Genomic DNA, 24,562 nt, shown 5'->3' with positions numbered 1-24,562 from the left:
TCTGACATAAATCTTACCAATGTTTTCTTATGTCAGTCTCCCAAGGCAATAGAAATAAAATAAAAAATAAACAAATGGGACTTAATCAAACTTATAAGCTTTTACACAGCAAAGGAAACTATAAACAAAACAAAAAGACAACCTACATAATGGGAGAAAATATTTGCAAATGATGCAACTGACAAGGGCTTAATTTCCAATGTATACAAACAGCTCACTCATACAACTCAATAACAAAAAAACAAACAACCCAATCAAAAAATGGTCAGAAGACCTAAATAGACATTTCTCCAAAGAAGACATACAGATGGCCAACAGACACATGAAAAGATGTTCATCATCGCTAATTATTAGAGAAATGCAAATCAAAAGTACAATGAGGTACCTCCTCACACTGGCCAGAATGGCCATCATGAAAAAGTCCTTGATTATTCCTCAGGAACAAATACCTTAGGAAAACTCATAATATTTATGTTATCCAGTTATGACATTTTCACCTTTCTGTTTTATCCATCCCTCTTTGTTCTAGTATATTGGAGGATGCGATTTCCTTCTATAGCCTTAATTTAATATATGTCCATTTTTCATGTATAGATTATATATTGTTGAGGGAAGCAGTGAGATGCTGTCATCACTGTTTGCTAACTAGACGAGATTTTAAATAAAAACTGTAGAATGATTTTAAAATCTATGTTTATCAGCAGCATTTCTACATAACACATTAATATCTTTGCTCATTTACATAATTCACAATCATCTGGCCAGAAATGCATTTTGGAACTTCTTCTCTATCCCTTGAGCCATATATAATTTTACATTACTTGTTCCTTGAAGAACATTCTTCTGGATTCCAAGATCCAAGAAAGACAAATCATGTCTGTTACATGTCACATCTAGCAGCATTACCTAACACACCACCAGGCTCATGGTACATACTCAAAACCTACTGTTTGACTGGAATATTACTCTGCATAAAACATAATTACTTTAATTCCATGACACTATTCAGCTCTCTATGTTCAAGTCATTAGATACTGATAGAGCCACGGTAAAAGCTAGCAATTCTAGAGAGAACGAACACAGTTTCTGCCCTCAAAAAGGTTATCAACTATTAGGGAAACAAACAAGTAAACTAAAAATTGAGATAGATGCTGGAGAAGAGTGGATCATGGGATGTTAACAGAAACGTAAAAAGGGGCACCTAATGTTACCGAAAGTGGTAACACTGTTCTCTCAGGGTCAAGATTCTGAAAAAAGTATTTTATCAAGCTAGTTTTCTCCAACTGCATATGCAAAAAGAATCAGTTTTGGAGTTTCAGAAGAGTTTCATCTTAACCAATTTTCTCCAGAGTCTAAAGAATACCGTTGCCATATATTGTTCCCATTCTACAAAAGGCAACAAGAATACCAATCACACAAATGGAATATACCCTCACACACCAAAAGACAGAACAGTCACAAATCATGGAGAGGATGACCCATATGGAGTCCCAAACAAACACTTAACAACACAAACGGTCTTCAACGTCAGACACACGTCAGAACCAATTGGCAAAAACGCCCAAATAGCACTTTGTGCTCACAAACGGGCCTTGACGTCAGAACCAACTGGCAAAACACCCAAATCACACTTCGTGCTCAAAAGAGAAGTTTGCCGGGTGCACACCGGTGGACTTACTTGGTCTTGGAGCTTGTCAGCTCTTCCAGAGGCATCTTTCCGTTCCAGCAAGGGAAAGCATACATTGGCAGCCAGTGTCAAGCAGCGGAGAAACACTGAGGGGCCCCCAAATAAATGGTTTGAGCAGCTGCTAGGAATGTCCCTGCCAGACCACTCTCAGGTCAGGGCCAGTGAGCCACGAGCAGACAGGTCCTCGCAGCCATCCCAAAGCTTCTTTATGCCGGCGGCCCTGCTCCGGAAAACCCGGGAGCCAGATATCGCGAGAGCCCAGCCTCACGCTGGGAACCAAAATCTGTTAGCAAAAGTAGGTCCAGCTGCCCGCTGCTCAAAAGCCAATAAAGAGACAAGGCTGGTGGAAAGGAAAGCTTGCTTTATTTTGGAGGCTGGCAACTGGTGGTTGGACTCCTGACAATCAGTGGGCAAGAGCTTTTATAGACAGAGGGAGGGGGCTACATGCAGAAACAGCACAGTCAGCTCTGACAGTCATCTTGACACTGGTCATCGGTGGTCTGGCCACCATCAAGTTGATTGTTTTAAGTACAGCTAGTGTTCAGTTCCAGGGTCGGTTTGTTCCCATTTCTTTGAGGCCAGTTCTCAGAATTGTGGCAGCTTATGTCATGGCTACAGTCTGGTCATCATGTATTAACTTCTTGCACCTGGTGGGGGTTTCAGTATATAAGACAGCTCACAGAATATGGCTCAGAATATTATCTCTAGCCCTTGAAAAGGAACAAAAGGTCCTTGACTTTGCTTAATGACTGAACTTTTATTATTTAGCCTTGTTGGACTGTTTTCCTTTGTTTCTGCATTTTCTCACTTCTCTGATTAGACTTATTCTTCGACTCAAGTTTTTCCACAGACAAAAGGCAGGCTGAGGACGTGGCGGGGCAAGGACCATAGGGTCCTGCTCCATTTCAATAACAGGGCCTGGCAGAACATGGCCAGGAAACTCTAGTTATAATCCTAAGTGGAGACTCCAGGTCTAATATACTTTTGAGCTGCAAAAACATCCATGACAGTACCTTTTCAGTATTTATCACACACACTTTCAAAGCTCATAATCTCCCCTTTTTTGACCCAAAAATCTCAGCTTATCTGTTCTCCCTATCATGATGAAATTCAGAATATATGTGTTTCCCTCAATGCCAAAAAGAGTATTTTACCACATAACAAGAGGTTTTTATATGCTCACAAAATATAATATGTATTAAAGCAAGAGAACCATCTTACAAGCGGTCCTTGTTTTGATCTGTAGAGGATTCATAGCTGAATTTAGGAAAATGTTCTTTCCTCCAATAATTGCAATATCCATCTAATTCTAGCTGAAGCAAACTCTTGTCATTCTGCTTATTCACTTACATTCATAAGCAAATGTAATTTCCTTGAGAAAAAGTATGTTGCCTGAATTGGTAAGAAAGAAATAGGTAAAGTAATTATTCAAAAAAACACAAAAAACAAAAGAAACTTGGGCTTGCTTATTAGTTCTTTGGTACGGAGCCATGATTTGAGTTGGGGAGCTTGTGTAAGTGCACATCTCATGCCTGGTTTGGAAAGAAACAAGGAACAAACACACAGCTTATGGAGGTATAGGGGATCTTCTTTTGATCAATTACTATAGCATGTAATGGTAGCTTAACATATATTCATCCATAAATATGAAATGATAATCAATCAACTTGCTGTTTATTGATAGGCACAAGAAAACCAGCAAAGATGAAAACGTGACCTCCACTATCTGCAACATGTGTTTCTGGCTGGCCAGTGTCTGAACTCCCTTCCTACCTTTGGAGAATTTACGTCACTTTACAAATAATATTTATAAGGGGAAAAGAACCTGCTCCAACTATAGAAGCTGCCAAAGACTCACTCCCCAGGTCCCCTGCAGCAAGAGAGAAAGGATGAGACCTACATTCTATCAAACAGGTGCACATGCCAAAGGCATTGAGTCCAGAGTGGATCACGGGCAGCACCCTGGGCCAGTGGTGGTGCCAGTTGAGGACAGTGCACTGATACTCAGTGGGGACAGCCACGCCATCCTCAGCAGACTGACCCACTGGCAGGATTTGGTTTGTAGTTTCTGGCTTCCCTTTTCTTCTGCCTATTTTGCCAACCTAGTTTTCTATTCTTCCAAGCAATTCAGTGGCCTACCTAATGTAGTCTTGAAAAGTTCCTCTTCTGTTTAAAATACCCACAAATAATTTCTGTTGTTTGCCACCAATAACCCCACAAACAAAATGGTCTTACCAATGACTCTCCTCCCTGATACTAATATCTGGGCTATTATTGCGTCCACCCCTCACTATGGTGATTCACCTTTTTGCATACCTCATTCTCTCGTGTGAAGTCCTTGAGGGCAGGCATAACTTTGGTTTTCTAAGTTATGTTTATAACACCCCCTTAGCCTATTGGCACATGAAAAACAATCCTCATATAAAACACTTATTCCAGGGCTTCCCTGGTGGCGCAGTGGTTAAGAACCTGCCTGCCAATGTAGGGGACACGGGTTTGAGTCCTGGTCCGGGAAGATCCCACATGCCACGGAGGAACTAAGCCTGTGTGCCACAACTACTGAAGCCTGTGCGCCTAGAGCCCATGCTCTGCAACAAGAGAAGCCACCGCAATCAGAAGCCCACGCACCACAATGAAGAGTAGCCCCCGCTCACCACAACTAGAGAAAGCCCGCAAGCAGCAACGAAGACCCAATATTGCCAAAAATAAAATAAAATAAATTAATTAAAAAACAAACAAAGAGACAAAAAAACCCACTTATTCCAGTTCCCTGATGTACCCAAACAGGCCCCAGGGGACTAAGGAATCTTTGAATATCTGATTTTAGAAAAACCAGTTGAAACTATCAAATGCATAGCATCTATACCACATAATTATCATTAATAATGTCTAGTATTTTATAGCATGAATAGGTACTGTCTCAACTGATCTCCACATATTTGAGGAAGATGGTAAATATTTCTACCATCCCAACTCACACATTGAAACACCCACTATAATTTCCCCCCTAAACCATCCTCCTAGACTGTCAAGCAGCCAAAACACTAAAGTTGTTCCATAGGGATTATAAGGAAGATATTATTTTACTTCCATATCCCTCTTGAGCTAACAGTTAGACTTTAAGTGGAAGATTTTATATGATTTTATATATATAAGCACCTAGCAGCTGGTCACAGAAGTGAATGTTGTTATTACTATTGTGGTTGTTGTCAGGTACTAGGCTCAGTACTTTAATCCAAAGTATTTTTTTATTTGTTAATTTTTTGTATTTCATTGAAATACAGTTGATTTACAATGTTGTGTTCATTTCTACTGTGTGGCCAAGTGATTCAGTTACACATCATTTTATCAAATACACACCACAGATCTTATGTAAGGCACTGTTCTTTTCCCCATTTTACTGATGGGGAAATCGAGGCTCAGAGAAGCTGGGTAACCTGTCCTAAATCTCCCTGTTCATGCAGGATTCACTCATACACCTCTCTCACTCCCAAGACCACCTGCTCTGCCAGCACATCCTGCTTCCTTTCCCATCACAGGCCTCCTGCCCTCTCACTGTGCTCTCACTTCTCGTGGATGGATGGGGCCACCGCATCACACATAATGAAGTCGCCTCCAGCCTGTCACTTCATTACTCAGGGGCTGAATCACAGCCCTGAGCTGCACCTTGCCCCCCTGCCTCAGCCCACACAGTCCCTGATCACACACTGAGCCCCAGAGCTGTCTCCTTCAGCCCTGAGAGAATGACAGAACCTCCCAGTTTATTATCAGAAGAGCCCTAAGCCTTTAATAAATGACCACTTCAGAAACACAGTTTCAGAGATCTCCTGGAGGGCTATAATTGGAGATGGTATTGTCACGGGTGCGATGGAAGGCCGACTGTATTTGCTCCTCTGTCCTCTTATGTTCCCTTCAGGTACCACGTAAAGGCAGTAAAAAATAGCTTAGCCATGCCGAGATCTCCGCAAGGGTAAGCATTTCTCTGTCATTCTCTGCTACAAGGCTGAGGCCATCCTTAAAATGGAAATGCCTACTGAAATGACCCACTGGTGGCTTCCTAATGGCCTGTTTCATTGTTAAATGTCTCATTTTACTGATAAATCATTGAACCATAGCATCAATTGTGTGTGAGGCTAAAAAAACACCTTGCTGCTGATCTTTGCAGAAACAACCCTACCCCACACACAATGCTTGTTCTTTATTCCGCATTCTGGATTAGGTGACTCGCCTGCAGACTCCAATCTCCTTAGGGGAGGAATTTTCTGTTATTTGTTCAACACAATTCATTCCATGAGAAATCTCTGTGTACCTGGAGAGTAGCACATAAATAAAGCTACTTGAGAGCCAGAGCAAGAGAGAGTATAGAAAATGTCATGTTTTGAGAAATGAAAGATACCATGGCTTCATGAATCTGAACATTACATTCATTTTACTTTTTTAAAGATTTATTTATTTTATATTATTTTATTTTTTTGGCTGTTTCGGGTCTTAGTGGTGGCACGTGGGATCTTTGTTGAGGCATGTGGGATCTTTTGTTGCGGCACGCGGGCTCTTTGTTGTGGTGCATGGGCTTCTCTCTAGTTGTGGTGTGTGGGTTTTCTCTTCTCTAGTTGTGGTGCGCAGGCTCTAGGGTGTGTGGGCTCTGTAGTTGTGGTGTGCAGCTTCCAGAGGGTATGGGTTCTGTAGTTTGCAGCACGTGGGCTTAGCTGCCCCATGGCATGTGGGATCCTAGTTCCCTGACCAGGGATCAAACCTGCATCCCCTGCATTGCAGGGTGGATTATTTACCACTGGACCACCAGAGAAGTCCCCCATCACATTCATTTTAAATTAAAAATAAAGGTATATTTTTAAATTGTGATGATTCACTCCAGGAGAGGCACTGTTTTCTTCAATGTAAATGGAAGCTTTTCATTAGCAAACAAAATTATATATAAAATAATAACTTACATGAAAAGAATGTCTTCAGAATTAGAGTATCTCAGCCTTTGGACCGAAGTATTGTGGAGTCAGTAAAATGATCTTTATGGAACTATATCATGACATGGGGGGGAAGCAATACACAAAATATTACCTATTCTTGAAATTATGACCACTCTTATACAGAAAAATTACATAAAATTTCCTAGATTTAAAGGACCTTGGGATAGTCGTGAGGCAAAAACTGGGGAGCATATACATACCAGGGGCTACAGTCCCCTGTATTAGTCAGGATAGGATGGGTTGTGCTGCAGTAACAAAGCAGCCCCCATAGCTCCATGACTACATACATATTGTTCCTTAATCCAAGTTCTCTGTGGTCCCATTGGCTCTCCAAGGTAGCACCTTCCAAGCCATGGCTCATCACTCAGCTCCCTTCCATCTGGAACATCTGTGCCATCTGAACACACGGCTTTCAGGGTTGCCCAGGCAAGTTGGAGGATGACACAGGAGACATTCCCTCCTGTTATGGACCAAATTGTGTCACCCCAAAATTCATATGTTGAAGCCCTAGCCCTCAATGTGACTGTATTTGGAGACAGGACCTTTATTTTGATTAATATGAAATGAGGTCCTACGGATGGGTCCCAATCTGATGGGGACAGTACCCTGATAAGAAGTGGAAGAGGCACAGGAACTTGTGCTGGATCTCCTTCCCTGCTCACCTGTGGGACAGCAGTGTGAGGTCACAGCAATCAGGGAGCAGTCTATAATGAGGAGGACAGCTCTCACCAGAAACCAAAGTTGCCAACACCTATTACCACAACTGTGAGGAAACAGAGGCCTACTGTTTAAGCCACCCAGTCCATGGTATTTTGTTATGGCGGCCTGAGCTGACTAATAACATGACTGCCTCAGCTCCAGGGTGACATACAACATATCTGTCCCCAGACTACTAGTGGGAACTAGTGAGACGGCTCTGTTGACAGCATGGAGGCAAGAAGTTCTATTTCTCACATGCCCAGAAGGAAAAGAAGAGTAGGTATCAATGAGCACTGGCAGTGGCTCCTACACCTCCCCACACACCTCCCAAATGAGGGCCAAACCAGCTCTGATCTGGGGAGAAAACAGACAGGATTTCAGGAAAATAAGAGAGAGCAGGAACCAGTAAGGAATTAGTTTCACTTCCATCCCTGTTGGATTGAGACCCAAGGGACAGGAAGTGTATGAAATGAGTCTTGAAATTGTGGGTAATTTTGAGAATAGATGGTGACTATGAATCTACTCTTAGGTTTCTGAAAATAAGAGTTTCCCAAGGTCCCATGTATTGTCACGACACAAGGAAGCCACATTATGGCATATTGGGGAGGTGGTTCCCAGGGGTTTACAGGGATTTTGTTAGAAGATTTAAGTAGAAGATTCAAAAAGCAGTAACACCCCAAGATTGGACATAAAAATAATCCCAGGAGAGAGTCATTTGGTGGCCCAGACATTACACTGACGAGGGGAACAGCAGCATCTTTTTGAAGCTCCCTGGTGCTGTGTCCTTCAAGACAGCGTCCACAGTAGGAGATGCCGACGACGGCTGGGATTTATAGCTTCAATAAGGACAGCAGAGGCTGTGTGGCGTTACTTGACAGACAGAGGCAAGATGAATGAAATTACCCTGAGGAAAAGCAAAGCCAAATTGGCAACCAGGGAGTCTTGATCTGCAAAGATCTGTGACTACAACATACAGACCACAGTATCCCAGGAGCAGGGTCTGGCATGTCAGGAAACCCTCTCCTAAGCAGAAAAGAAGTTGTGGCCCTTATGCCCCATAGCTCTAAAAATAATGTATAGCATTTCGTGGATCTCTCTGAATTTTAGAGGCAGATCATACCACACTTGGGAATATTGCTTTGAGCCATTTATCAGGTGACAGAGAAAACTGCCTGATTTCAGGGGTGTTCAGAGCAAGGGTGTTGGCAGCCATTCCAGGATGTAGCGTAAGCTGTCCTGCCACTAAGGCCATACGACCAACAGATATCATGGTGTTAGGAACACTCATGTTGAATAAGAATGCAGTGTATCTTCCCTGACAAGCCTCAGTAGAAGAGTCCAGTGTGCATACCTTGGATTCTACAATAAGGCCACGTCTTTAGCAAAAGAAAACTACTTTCCATCTGAAAAACAGTTCTTGGAGTTCTAAGAAGCCCTAGTAGAATCTTAAGAGCCTGACCACGGGACACCAAGGAAGTATGTGTCTGGGTTGCCCATTATGAACTGATACTATCAGATCCATCAAACCATAATGTAGGGTGGCTGCAGCAGCATCCTTCCTATGATGGAAATGGTACCTCCAGGATCAGGCACAGACAGGTATTGAAGGCACACAGAACTTACAGGAAGAGGTAGCCCATCTCTCAACTCATGTCTTACATCCTCAAGGGGACAGATCCTACGAGAAGGTACGTGGGTCCAATTCTCTGGCTGATCAGTTCTGGGTATTGATGCTGGCTGATGATGCCGCCATGTAGAAGCCTGGTCAGAGGTGGCCTTGAGGGGAACACTCCCAATGGGCAAAGATAAGAACAGGACATGTGGTCCTTGCTTTGTAACAGAGGAAGAAATGACCCGACCTGAAATGTATAATAATATCTAATTCTGGGCATTGCTGAATGGCTCTTCTTATTGGTCAGCTGCAGGGAAGGAATGAGATCAGAAGAACAGAGACAAAGGAATTTGGGGAACAGGCATGGGGTGAACTTGTTGGAAAGGACACAAAACATGCTCATGTTCATGTTTCATGTTAGAGCTCACTTTAACGTAACCATTACCCCAGAGCTTGCAAAAAAGGCCCTTGGAACAGAGTTGCTATGGTGATGGTGACAGGAATGAAGGTGATGTATGGGTCACACAGCAAGGGACTCCTCTTACCAAGGTCACTGCTGAACGCTCAGCCTGCCAAGAGCAGAGTCTGATGCACTATCTCCCAAGGAGACCTGCCAGCCACTTACTGGCAGATTTATTTATCAGACAACTCTTATTTCAAATTTTACGTATTGGAATTGATACCTATTCCAGATATGGGATTGCCTTCCTGGCCTATAGTCCCTCTGTTGGAACCATGCACAGACTTACAGAACACCTTGACAGCTGCATATGCTACCGATCATTGCCAACTAAAAGACCCTTTTTATGGCGGTGGGCATTTGATCACTTGATCCACTAACCCTACCGTATATCACATCACTCAGAAACAGGCAGCCTAATGGCATGATGGAATGGCTCATTGAAGTCTCCTATGAGATCCACCTCAGGGACAACATCCTGCGAGTCTGGGACACTGTGCTCTGGGATTATGGAACTGAAGCAATGGCTGATAAACATGGTGCTGTGTCCCTAAAAGCCAGAATCAATTGGTCAGGAAACCAAGGGATACAAGTGAGATAGACAACACTTATCATACCCAGTTTATAGTTTTCGGAATTTGTTCTTCTTGTCCCTAAAATGTTAGGCTCTGCTGGGTTGGATTCCATGTAACCTTAACCTACGACTACCACCTTGCCATTCTGGGGCTCCTTGTGACAGCAGAACATCCAGCAAGAAAAGGTGTTGTTATATTGGCAGTTCTAATTGATCCCATTATCATGCAGAGGGAGGGATGCTGTTAATCGGTGATGGACAGGAAGGAGCCCAATATGGTACCACAGGGCTTCCCTGGGGCATCATTTAGTGCTTCCATGTTCAGTAATAACTGTAAATGGGAAACTGCAGAAACCACAGTTCAACAAAGGTAAAACAATTGAGGACTCATATCCCCCAGAGATGAAGTTCTGAGTTACCCTTCCAGGCAAGCAACTTGTCTGCACTGAAGTGCTAAATAAAGATGAGGGAAATATACAGTGAGAAATAGAGAAAGGAAATGAATATTGTGGCCTTAGAATGAGTTGCAGAAGTAGTAGCTGAAGCTTGTTCCATGAACCCTCATGTTTAAGCCTTTTGTAGACTTGGAGGGGTGAGCACAGCTTTGAAGTCTTTGTGAATGATTAAATATAGTGGAAAGCAAAAGGTATGGATGCACTATATTGAGTAGCTTTGTACCCTAATTCACGTCTTCCATCAAACCATTTACTCCAGCCACTGGCACAACAAGCTTCTACCTGGACGCTTTACCTGCAGTTACATATAACAGCACAACACTTCAGCTGCCTTGCTGCATCCCTGGATCTGCCATGTGGAACATCTACAAGAACTCACTTGGCACTCACACATGGAAATCCTGAAAGTGCAAGGGAGTTAACACTTTACAAGGAAACATTTAGTGATAGGGGATGGGAGCTATGGGTAGAAAAATGCTCCTCTCTTCTGTTCCTTTGGTGGACAATTCTGAAACACCTGATCTTTCAGAGGGATATGGCAGAATCCAGCTGCAGGGGCCTCCATTGCTGATAGGCTCAAGGATGCACAATTCCAATTTTTAATCAGGGTTTTTGCTTTTTTGATGTTGAGTTATATGAGCTGTTTCTCTATGTTGGCTATTAATCCCTTATTGGTCATATCATTTACAAATATTTTCCTCCATTCCGTAGGTTGTCTTTTTGTTTTGTTGATGGCTTCCTTTGCTGTGCAAAAGCTTTTACATTTAATTAGGTTCCATTTGTTTATTTTTGTTTTTATTTCCTTTGTTTTAGGAGATGGATTAAAAAAAAATACTGCGATTTATGTCAAAGGGTATTCTGCCTATGTTTTCCTCTAGGAGTTTTATAGTATCCAGTCAGATGGTTTCACTGGTAAATTCTACCAAACATTTAAAGAAGAAATAGTACAAATTCTTTACCAATTCTTCTGAAAAATAGAAGAGGAAAGAACGTTTCCCAATTCATTCTATAAGGCCAAAGCCAGATAATGACATCACAAGAAAAGAAAACTTTAGACTAATGTCTATTATGAATGTAGATGCAAAAATCTTCAACAAAGCACTATCAAACTAAGCCCAGAAACATATAAAAAGGAATGCAAACCATGACCAAATAGGATTTATCTCAGGAATCTAAGGTTGGTTTAACATCTGAAAATCAATCAATGCAATATTCCATAAAAACAGAAAAAAATGGCAAAAGCCACATAATCATCCCAAAAGATGAAGAAAAAAAACATTTGACAAAATGCAATATTCTTTCATGATTAAAAGATTTAACAAATTAGGAATAGAAGGAAAGTTTCTCAATCTGATAAAGAGCATTTATAAAAAACCAACAGCTAACATCAAACTTAATGGTGAAAAAATGAGAGCTTTTCCCTTAAGATCAGGAACAAGAGAAGGATGTTCACTTTCCTCACTTCTATTCCAATTGTACTGGAGGTGCTAGGCAGGGCAATCAGGCAAGAAAATGAAATAAATAACATCTGGATTGGAAGGGAAATAGTAAAGTTATCTCTAGCATATTCAGATGGCATGACCTTGTATATAGAATATCCTAAGAAACTCATTAAAAACTATTTGAATTAATAGACTAGTTCAGTGAGGTTGCACAACTACAAGAGAAATATACAAAATAACTGTATTTCTATATACTAGCAATGAACAATCTGAAAATGAAATCAAGAAAACAATTTCACTTACAATAATAGCATCAAAAAGAATAAAATACTTAGTCATAAAGTATTTGAACAAATGATGTATAAAATTTACACTTCGAAAATTAGAAAACATTGTTCAAAGAAATTAAAGAAAAGCTAAACAAATAGAAAGACATCCATGTTCATGGATCAAAAGACTTAATATTATTAAGATGGCAATATTCACTAAAGCAATCTGCAGAGTCAACACAATCCCTATCAAAATCCCAGTTGGCTTATTTGCAGAAGAAATTGATAGGCTGATCCTCAAACTCATATGGAAATTCAAAGGTCTCAGAATAGCCAAAACAATCTTGAAGAAGATGAATAACATTGGAAGACTCACTGTCTTAGTCCATTTAGGCTGCTTTAACATAATACCATAAACTGGTTGCTTATAAAAACACATAAATTGGGACTTCCCTAGTGGCGGAGTGGTTAAGAATCTGCCTGCAAATGCAGGGGACACAGGTTCAAGCCCTGGTCCAGGAAGATCCCACGTTCTGCAGAGCAACTAAGCCAGTGAGCCACAACTACTGAGCCTGTGTGCCACAACTACTGAAGCCCGTGCACCTAGAGCCCGTGCTCCGCAACAAGAGAAGTCACCGCGATGAGAAGACTGCACACCACAACAAAGAGTAACCCCCACTCACCGCAACTAGAGAAAGCCCACATGCAGCAATGAAGACCCAATGCAGCCAAAAATAAATTAATTAATTTAATAAAATAAAACAAAATTTTCAATTTCTGGGGGCTGTGAAGTCTAAGATGCCTGCACATTTGGTGTCTGGTGAGAGGCCAATTCCTGGTTCATAAATGGTCTTTTTTTCTCCATGTCCTCGCATGGTGAAAAAGGGATGAGTGAGCTCTCTGGAATCTCTTTTATAAGGACATTAATCAGATTTATGAGAATTCCACAAATCATGATCCAATCAACTCCCAAAGGCCTCACCTCCAAATACATTAGGATTTAACATAAGTTTAGGAGGACAAAAGTATTCAGTCAATAGCACATATTCCCAATATCAAAACTTAACTACCAAGGCACAGTAATCAAAACAGTGTGGCAACTGGCATAAGGATAGATATGTACCCCAATGGAATAGAATTGAGAATACAGAAATATACCCTCACATATATGGTCAACTGATTCTTGACAAGGGTACTGGAACAATTCAATGAGGGAAAGAAAAGTCTGTCAACAAATGGTTTTGGGACAAGACATGAAAATGCGTAAGAATCAAGTTGTAACCCCTTCATCACACACCATACAAAAAAATTAACTCAAAATGGATCACACACCTATCTAAGTGTAAGAGCTAAAACTAAAACTCTTAGAAGAAAATATAGAAGTACATCTTTATGACTTTGGGAAAGGCAAAGCCTTCCTATAGTTAACAACAGAAGCACAAGTGACAGAAGAAAAGATAGATAAATTGGGCTACATCAAAATTTAAAACTTTTGTGCTCAAAGGATACCATCAAGCCCATCATCAAAAAATCTAGAAACAGGGCTTCCCTGGTGGTGCAGTGGTTGAGAGCCTGCCTGCGGTTGCAGGGGACACGGGTTCGTGCCCCGGTCCGGGAAGATCCCACATGCCGTGGAGCGGCTAGTCCCGTGAGCCATGGCCACTGAGCCTGCGCATCTGGAGCCTGTGCTCCGCAACGGGAGAGGCCACAACAGTGAGAGGCCTGCGTACCGCAAAAAAAAAAAAAAAAATCTAGAAACAATAATTGCTGGAGAGGGTGGAAAAGGGAACACTCTTGCACTGTTGGTGGGAATGTAGATTGATACAGCCACTATGGAGAACAGCATGGAGGTTCCTCAAAAAACTAAAAATAGAACTGCCATATGACTCAGCAATCCCACTACTGGGCATATACCCTGAGAAAACCATAATTCAAAAAGAGTCATGTACCACAATGTTCATTGCAGCTCTATTTACAATAGCCAGGACATGGAAGCAACCTAAGTGTCCATCAACAGCTGAATGGATAAAGAAGATGTGGCACATATATACAGTGGAATATTACTCAGCCATACAAAGAAACAAAATTGAGTTACTTGTAGTGAGGTGGATGGACCTAGAGTCTGTCATACAGAGTGAAGTAAGTCAGAAAGAGAAAAACAAATACTGTATGCCAACACATATATATATATATGGAATCTAAAAAAAAAAAAAAGAAAATAGTTCTGAAGAACCTAGGGGCAGGACAGGAATAAAGATGCAGACATAGAGAATGGACTTGAAGACATGGGGAGGGGGAAGGGTAAGCTGGGACAAAGTGAGAGAGTGGCATGGACATATATACACTACCACATGTAAAATAGATAGCTAGTGGGAAGTAGCCGCATAGTACAGGGAGATCAGCTCGGTGCTTTCTGTCCACCTAGAGGGGTGGGATAGGGAGGGTGGGAGGGAGACGCAAGAGGAAGGAGATACGGGGATGTATGTATATGTATAGCTGATTCACTTTGTTATACAGCAGAAACTAACACACCATTGTAAAGCAATTATACTCCAATAAAGACGTTAAAAATAAAAATAAATAAAAAAGGATACCATCAAGAAAGTGGAAAAACAATGTACAGAATGGGAGAAGATACTTTCAAGTCATGTATCTGATAAAAATACTTGTATCTAGAATATATAAAGTACTCTTAAAATTCAATAATATAAAGAATAACTCAATTGAAAAATGGGCAAAGGATCTGAATAGACATTTTCTCCAAATATATACTAATGGTCAGTAAGCACGCAAAAGATGTTCACCATTGTTAGCCATCAGGGAAAGCAAATCAAAGCCTCAATGTGATATCAATTCACACCTCCTACGATAGTCAAAATCAAGTGTTGCCAAGAATGTAGGGAAATTGAAACACTCATACATTGCTAGTTGGAATGTAAAATGGTACAATCACTTTGGAAAACAGGTCAGCAGTCCCTCAAAAGGTTAAACATAGAGTTACCATATGACCCAGCAATACCCCTCATAGGAATACACCCAAGAAAATTGAAAATATGTCCACCAAAAACTTGTAAAATATACCAATGTTCCTAGCATCATTATAATAGCCAAAAAATAGAGAAAACCCTAATGTCCACGAACTGGTGAATGGATAAATAAAATGTGGTTTGTTCATACAAGAAAATGTTTCTTACAATAAAAAGAAACATAGTGCTGACACACTCTGCAATATGGCTGAACCTTGAAAACGTGCTAAGTGAAAGAAGCCTGTCTCATGTGATTCCATTTACATGAAATTTTCAGAATAAGCAAATCCATAGAGACAGAAAGTAAATTGGTGGTTACCAAGATCTGGGAGAGGGTTGGGGGGAAATGGGAAGTGACTTCTAATGGGAATAAGGCTTCTTTCTGAGATAATGAAAATGTTCTAAAACTTGACAGTGGTGACAGCTGCACAACTTTGAATATACTTAAAACTATTGAATTGTACCTTTTAAATGAGAGAATTTTTTGTTATTTGAATTATATCTCAAGAAAGCTTTTTTTTTAAGGATGAAGAAACTAAAGAATGCACCCTTGCCTTGGCTTTTCCTCTAATCCTGTTTTCATCTCTCAAGCCTATTCCCAGGATCACCCTTCGTAATGAACTAGCTGCACGCAGCCCCGATTCAGGCTCTGCTTTCTGGGGAGAAGACGGGATGGAGATAGGTGCTGGTGAATACTTTTCTCCTTGAAGAAAAAGTGAAAAGGTGGTACCACTAACAACATCGTCACCTAGGGAGCTGTACAAGGTTCTTTACCTGTTGTGCTTTCTTGCATTGATGGGATAAAGGGCAAACCCCAAATCCATCCCTATTTTCTCAGAGCCTTTCCTCACAAAGACTTTATGAATCAGGGTAAATATGATATCACTTATATGTGTAATCTAAAATATGACAAAGTTGGGGACTTCCCTAGTGGCTCAGTGGTTAAGAATCCACCTGCCAATGCAGGGGACATGGGTTCGATCCCTGGTCCAGGAAGATCCCACATGCCGTGGATCAACTAAGCCCGTGTGCCACAGCTACTAAGCCTGCACTCTAGAGCCGGCAAGCCACAACTGCCGAAGCCCCTGGAGCCCATGCTCCACAACAAGAGAAACCACCGCAATGAGACACACCCGCAGGGCAACGAAGAGTAGCCCCCGCTCGCCGCAACTTTCTGTTTCACTGCAACAGAAAGCCTGCGCGCAGCAACAAACACCCAACGCAGCCATAAATAAATAAATTTATTTTTTTTTAAATGACATAATTTAACTTATCTACGAAACCAAAACAGACTCACAGACATAGAGAACAGACTTGTGGTTGCCAAAGGGGAGGGGGGTGGGGGGAGGGAAGGACTGGGAGTTTGGGATTAGCAGATGCAAACTAGTATATACAGGATGGATAAACAATAAGGTCCTACTGCATAGCACAGGAAACTATATTCAATATCTTGGGATAAACTATAATGGAAAATAATATGAAAAAGAATATATATATGTATAAATGAATCACTTTGCTGTACACCAGAAATTAACACAACATTGCAAATCAACTATACTTCAATAAGATTAAAAATTTAAAAAAAGAGGGCTTCCCTGGTGGCGCAGTGGTTGAGAGTCCGCCTGCCGATGCAGGGGACACGGGTACGTGCCCCGGTCCGGGAAGATCCCACATGCCGTGGAGCGGCTGGGCCCATGAGTCATGGCCGCTGAGCCTGCGCGTCCGGAGCCTGTGCTCCACAACAGGAGAGGCCACAACAGTGAGAGGCCCGCATACCGCAAAAAAAAAAAAAAGAATTTGGTTAAGAAAATGTACTGACATTAATTTAGGGTTTTTTAAAATACTGGCATAGAAATAAATACGAGATAATTTTCCCTCCCTCATCTCTAAAAGCCTTGAGTTCTGAGCCTGGACACCCTATTTTCAGGACACATCACTGTTTTTGTTGCAGAGCTGTCAGGCATTCAGACAACGACCAGCTGCCAAAGCTTTCCTTGGGGGAAGGACAGGGAGATGAGAGAACCTATTCTAGGGAGGATAAGCAGGGACCTGGTCTGATTCTGGATCTAAGATGTACAGAATGTGCCTGCCTCCTGCACAGTCTAGAGCAGGAATCTGTAAACTTTTTCTGGCAAACAGTATCTATTTTTTGGCTTTGTGGGCTACAAAGTCTCAGCCACAACTATTCATGTCTGTTCTTGTAGTGGGAAGGCAGCCAAAAGCTGCTGTAGACAATAAAATGGAATGAGTGTGGCTGTGTTCCAATAAAACTTTATTTATGGAAACTGCCTTTCTTATCATAGAAATTTTATTATCATTTTCATGTGTCATGAAACATTATTCCTGTTTTGATCTTTTTCAACCATTTAAAACTGCAAAACCATTGTCAGCTTGTGGGCCAAACAAAACCAATAGTGAGAGAACTTCTAGGAGGGGGTAAGTAAGTGCCACTGCCCTTAGCAAAGCTGTAAACTGGGGACCAAAGAAAGGGCCCTGTGCTTGTGCTTGGTGTAAAGCAGGGCACTCGCTCCAGATGGACAATGCAGCCTGGGAAAGGGACCCTGACTTAGGGAATTATGTGTTTGCTGGGCAGGGGGGGAGGTGTCATGCACATACCTATGCAATGAATCCCAGATTTTTCTAGGATCCACAGTGAAGGAAGACATCACCCCAAGCTGACTTTGAATTATTTTCCTCCATGAAGAAAAGAGGCTTAAAATATACTTAATTTCCTTATTTCTTTTTAGATTTTATTGAAGTATAGCTGATTTACAAGGTTGTGTTAATTTCTGCTGTACAACAAAGTGACTCAGTTATACACACGCACACACACACACACACACACACACATATATATATATATTCTTTTTCATATTCTTTTCCATTATGGTTTGTCACAGAATATTGAATATAGTTCCCTGTGCTACTATATTGTTTTTAATTTGAAGTTTATAGCATCCAGTGCTAAAATAGTAATTTCAACTTTCTATATGTCCTCAGGAAAAGGCCTGTGTACCTGTTCCTGAAGGCTAGACCCTGGGGGATATCAGGTCAGGGAGAGACTAGAATCTGAATCCAGAAACAGGAACTCTCAGGTCAAGAAAGTATTTAATAGCAACATAAAGTAACTTCTTTTTTTCTTCAGCTAAACTCTCTCATTGCCAGAGGACAGCCAACTTGTACCCTCTGTGAGTGGAAGCATAGCCTAAAGCTGTCTACCACAAGGGCAGACTTCCTTTGAAATCTAGAGCTTTATCTCAGGAATGCATATGAATTTGTATTCTCCTCTATAGCCCAGCTGTGTGTTTGTTTTAATATAAAAATAGCATGTTAAACTTTTTACCATCAAAGAAAACCGTTACTCCTTAAAGATGCATTGTGTTTACCCTGCAGCTTTGAGGGCCCCCAGGCAAGCCACCGCACTCCCCAGGGGCACACACACTGTTATCTGAGGAGCAAAAAAACACATCAGGCTGCAGATTTTCAAGATTCCAATCAGGCACTGGATACTCACTTTTCATTAACAGGGCATGATTGATATGGGTTTAGAGATCCCATCTTCTGTTATAGGACACTGGTTCTCAAAGTGTGGCCCCAGGATCAGCTACAACACCACCTGGGGACTTGTTAGAAATGCAGATTCTCAGCTGCACCACAGAACCACTGAATCAGCAGGTCTGAGGGTGGAGCCCAGTGACCTGTATTTAATAAGTGCTCCAGGGGACTTTCATGCTCCTTCAAGTTTGAGAACTGCTTCTACAGTGGAAAGAGTTGGAAAGAGCCATAAAAACCTTTTAAAACTTCATTACTTCATCACTCAGCCATGAAAAAGAATGAAATCATGCAATTTGCAGCAACATGGATGGACATAGAGACTATCCACTTAAGTGAAATAAGTCAAACAGACAAAGACAAATATCATATGATATCACCTATATGTGGAATCTTTAAAAATGATATAAATGAACTTATTTACAAAACAGAAATAGACTCATAGACATAGAAAACAAACAAAATTATGGTTACCAAAGGGGATAGCAGAGGAGGGGGTTAGATCAATTAGGAGTTTGGGATTAGCAGATACACACTACTGTATATAAAATAGATAAACAACAAGGACCTACTGCATAGCACAGGGAACTATATTCAACATCTTGTAATAACCTATAATGGAAAAGAATCTGAAAAAGACTATATATATAATAACTGAATATATACATATAACTGAATATATATAACTGAATCACTTTGCTGTATACCTGAAACTAACACAGTATTGTAAATTAACCATACTTCAATTTAAAAAATGGTAATTAAAAACAAGTTCACTGTGACTAATCTCTCCAATCTCTCTCTGCCTCCTCTTCCCCATCTGTAGAATCAGGGCACCACTTTGCTCTCAGGATTGCCTTGAGAATTAAATCAGATCTACCCACACATCCAGAAAACATGACATAGCACCTAATGATCACAAGTCCAACATGAATTTTGTTTTCCTCCTTTCCCAGCTTGAACCAAATATTAAAACAGAGGTATGTAAGTACAACTGCAAGTAATGATCTATTTCCATGAGATGATATGAGAGATGTGGCTGAAACATTTCCCCAGGAGACACCTTCACCACATCCATCCCTTCCATCTACATTCTTTGCATATTCCTGACGTTCAGCGTATGAAATTTTAAAATCAAGTCATTATCAAATTGAAAACTATTTAGGCTAAAAAGTACTGGTGACAAATCAATTTTCCAGCAGCCTATGTTTTTCTTTGATTTTACGAGTTCCTTTGGGAGCATTCATTTATAAATTATCCAATTTAAAGGAGGAAAAACTCTCTGAAATACCAGCTTCAAAGCATAGCATATTGTAAAGGGCACCATTTCCTTATACATCCCAAATTGAGAAAAATCTTTAAAGTTGCCTTCTGGTTTCCCACAAAATCACAGATTATACCCACTCGTCTTTATTCTCACTCTTCTTTCCTCATTTATTCAGCCAAACTGTTCAAAAAAACTTTGAATGGCTATCAAAATTCAGATATACAGAGAAAACAAATATGCAAACAAACAAACCAAAAAAATCCCTTTAAAATATGCATAGGGGAGTTACATAAGTGTGTTTCTCCAGTTTTCTTCTTTTTAATAATATTAGAATACTTTTGTACAGAATGCAGTGATCTACATGACATACATGTAAGTGTACATACACATGTGTTCCTACATGCCTGCCCTTTCTCACAAACACATACACACAAATTCTACTTTCTACATAACAGATAGAATAAACCTTAAGACAGGCTCCCAAATGTTGAATTTTCAATTACTTGTGAAAGAATTAAATGGAAGTTTATGGATAAAAACTTGGCTCTGAAAATACCAGAATAACCCAGATAATTTTGGGGTTATGATTCAGGGGGTTATTTGGGGTGGGGACCTATTTTAGCTTACTTAAGAGAATACCCTGTTTTTAAATTTTTTCAAATTTTTTTTAGTACCACTACAGTCTCAAGTAGAAACCATTTATAAACCATTGGTTAACTGGTTAATTCTGAGTCCTTCCTTTAGAACAGTTTCCCAAAGAGCTTCCATGAGGCAACATCTTGCTGACCTGCTTCTGATGACTGTACACTCCTCTACAGAACTTGGACGCTGCATTTCTTACGTCATTTTGTCACTCACTGACATAATTTTCTCTATGTCTCAATCTATATGAGTTTATGGTATTTAGGAAGCAAAGTAGATTTGTCTAATTATTTGACTGAGATTGAAAAAGAGTAAACTTTCTAAACCTGGCATTTGGGATCTAATGGTGGTGAATATCCTTCTGGAATATTCTCGCACGGCACTGCACACTATCAAAGAATAAATCAAAGACTATCAGATAAAGAAGATGTGGCACATATATACAATGGAATATTACTCAGCCATGAAAAGAAACGAAATTGAGCTATTTGTAATGAGGTGGATAGACCTAGAGTCTGTCATACAGAGTGAAATAAGTCAGAAAGAGAAAGACAAATAACGTATGCTAACACATATATATGGAATTTAAGAAAAAAAATGTCATGAAGAACCTAGGGTTAAGACAGGAATAAAGACACAGATCTACTGGAGAACGGACTTGAGGATATGGGGAGGGGGAAGGGTAAACTGTGACAAAATGAGAGAGAGGCATGGACATATATACACTAACAAACGTAAGGTAGATAGCTAGTGGGAAGTAGCCGCATAGCACAGGGATATCAGCTCGGTGCTTTGTGACCGCCTGGAGGGGTGGGATAGGGAGGGTGGGAGGGAGGGAGACGCAAGAGGGAAGAGATATGGGAACATATGCATATGTATAACTGATTCACTTTGTTATAAAGCAGAAACTAACACACCATTGTAAAGCAATTATACCCCAATAAAGATGTTAAAAAATAAAAAAAAAAGAAAAGAAGAAGAAGGAGGAGTGGGTGGAAAGAGGAAGGGAAAGTTTCTGTTGAGTTTATCTCCTTGGCAAGAGAAAACACAGCAGAGAAGACATCATAGAATGGCTGAGGAGGAGGGAGCCCAAGGAATCTGGGTTTCTTAAGCACGAAAAGGTGGTGTGGTTCAGGTGGTTAGACTTACTAAGGGTGGCAAACTACAACTCCAGGTTAGACAGAATGAGTTCATAAGTCTGAATGTGGTTGGTTAAAATAAGTCCTCTGTTCCTTCTAGAAAAAAGAGAAGACTCTGAAGACAGTTACATCCAATGAGGGAAATATTCTGGAGTCACTCAGTTATAGGTCCTTTAACATCTTTGGTTATGCTGAAATACAGCATTCACACATACACATTTGTACAACACTGACATTGAAATAATGTTGTTGAAATTTGGAGATAATATAGCATGCCAGTTAAGAGCTGGCATGAAATCAGACCACCTGGGTATCAGCCCCAGCTCTGACACTTATTGGTTGTTTGATGTTGGGAAGGATGGTGTAATCCCTCTCAGTTTTAGTTTCCTCATCTATGAAATGGGGGCAATAAAAGTACTCTTAGATATGATATAGTTATGAGGATTATATTAAAACATTTGTCCATATGTATTACTTAGTAAATGAAAGACATTAGAAATAGCTTCCCTGCTGTTGATGGATATACCTTGTCATTTTTCTATCTCTCCCAAGAGAAATTAAGATTCTAGGTTGGCAAGTGATACAAATATTCACCTAACACTGATCCATTCATTCAACGATTTGTGTTTGTGGAGTGCCTACCAGATAACCAGTCTGGCAGAACTCACAGTCTAATGGGAAACACAAATACACACGTAATTAAGAGGTCATGTTGGGAGGAGAATAAATAGGGCATAATGAGAAACAGGAATGGTTTACTTCACAAAGGAATTGTGACTGTCGAGGTAGATAATTCTTTAGGAATCTGAGATAAGGTAAGCTCACCTATAAATAAGAGACACTTAGGTAAAATGTTCAGGGAATATACTCTCAGAGTTATAATGCCTGTCCAATTAGCAAATATTTTTGAGAACTTTCTTTTTGCTGGGAATTGCAGATACATGCGTTTCTGCTCTAACATTAAATACATTTTACTGAAAATTTTGCATCCTGTATTATGGGAAAAAATAGGATTGGAGGCAGTTCAATAAAAACTTAAGAAACTTTGGAATAGAACTTTAACACGCATACACTAATAATCTTAATAAAAATTATTAGCACAAGTAAATCTTTAGCATCATTTGAACCTACCCTCTTTTGCAAGCCCTATACCTTGGAGTTTGCTCTCCTCCCACACGTCCTCCTCAGAGGTGTAGGGCCTGAAGACATTTGATTTTAATAGAAGCCAGTTTCATCAAAATTAAAACCATAAGGTGGGCTCGTGGCAGTGCTGGGGATGGTGGGAGCCGGAGCTGGAACAGAGGCAGGGTCGAGGCCAGGCTCTGTACCCACCACCCACGCATCCCCCCGTGCATCCCCGCGCCTCCCCGAGCATCCCAGTGCAACCTCGTGCTTCCTCGCATATCCTCGCACATCCGCCACCCTCAGCCAGCAGGATGGACAGCGCGTTGGGGGTCCTGGGCTCTGGAGACCAAGACCCTACCACCAAGCTCTTTTCATGGTGCTGGGCGCAGGGGTGACAGAGCTCAGTCACCAGCTGCTCTACATGGAGCTGCCCATCAGACGGGTCATGAGCCAATACCCACACCATTGAGACCAATGTGCTGGGGAGGAAGGTCCTGTACCCTCCAACCTTCTTCGCCTATGCCAAGGACATTGTGCAAGTGGATGGGAAGATAGGCTGTTCCGAGGCCTGAGCTGCTGGCTGACGTCCACTGCCCTCTCCACCATGGCCCCGGGCAGCATGAAGAAGATTTTCTCTCCGGATGATATCGAGCAGGTTTCCAGCAAGGATGACACGAAGACTTCTCTGAAGACTGTGGTGAAGGAGACCTCCTACCTGATGATGATGCAGGGAATGTCCCACATATTGGGTCACCCCTTACGTGTCATCTCAATAGCTACACGGTCCATTTTGTGGGACTGGAGACCAAGTACACTGGAGAGTTGAGCTCCATTGGGAAGATTTTCAAAGATGAGGGGCTGCTGGGACTCTTTGTCAGCTTAATCCCTCACATCCTGGAAGATGCGGTTTTCTTGCAGGGCTGTAACCTGCTGGCCACTTCCTCAGTGCCTACCTGGTGGATGACAGCTTCAGCCAGGCCCTGGCCATCCATTCCGAGCTACCCCACAGGGGTGGCAGTGGCATGCCGACCTACCCCTTCCTGCTGGTGGGCGATCTCATGGCTGCAGGCTGGGCTCCCCACTCACTCCCCAGAGTTCAAATCCGGATCCACTGCTGGAAGGACCTGAGTGGACAGGGCAAGCCTTTCCGTGGCTCCAGCCTGCCTTTCCACCACCACGTGTCATCATGCTTTGCCCTGGAGTACCCCGAACCACCTCAAAAAACACTGTCTCTTAAACAACAAAGACCAAAGAACAAAGTATAGCACAGGGAACTATACTCAATATCTTGAATTAACCTTTAATGGAAAAGAATCTGAAAAAGAATACATAAATATATATAACTGAATCATTTTGCTGTACACTTGAAACTAACACAACATTGTAAATTAACTGTACTTCAATTTTTAAAAAAAGAAACACACACACACACAAACCCACACTATCTCAGCCTGGCCACCGTGAGTGAGGCCTGATCATCTCCAGGCACCTGTTACATGACCAACCCAGCAACACCTAGATGTGCTCCAGCCCAGGTGGGCTCTGGGTTCCATATTTGCCATGTGTCTGCACAGAAGCAGGGGATGGGTGGAAGTGAGCCTACACCCAGTGGCTTGGTCACTGTTAGACCT

General features: G+C 41.3%; 1 pseudogene; it reads left to right on the top strand.

Moving 5' to 3' along the window:
* Nucleotides 1-1,289: 1,289 nt before the first annotated feature.
* LOC114907572 lies at nucleotides 1,290-24,196 on the top strand (annotated as a pseudogene).
* The last annotated feature ends 366 nt before the right edge of the window (nucleotides 24,197-24,562 follow it).

This window comes from Monodon monoceros, unplaced genomic scaffold, assembly GCF_005190385.1.
Source record: "Monodon monoceros isolate NGI ecotype Baffin Bay Population unplaced genomic scaffold, NGI_Narwhal_1 Super_Scaffold_3, whole genome shotgun sequence".
NCBI lineage: Eukaryota > Metazoa > Chordata > Mammalia > Artiodactyla > Monodontidae > Monodon > Monodon monoceros.
The sequence above is the reverse complement of the archived record's forward strand: the minus strand, read 5'-3'. Positions and strand labels throughout refer to the sequence as shown.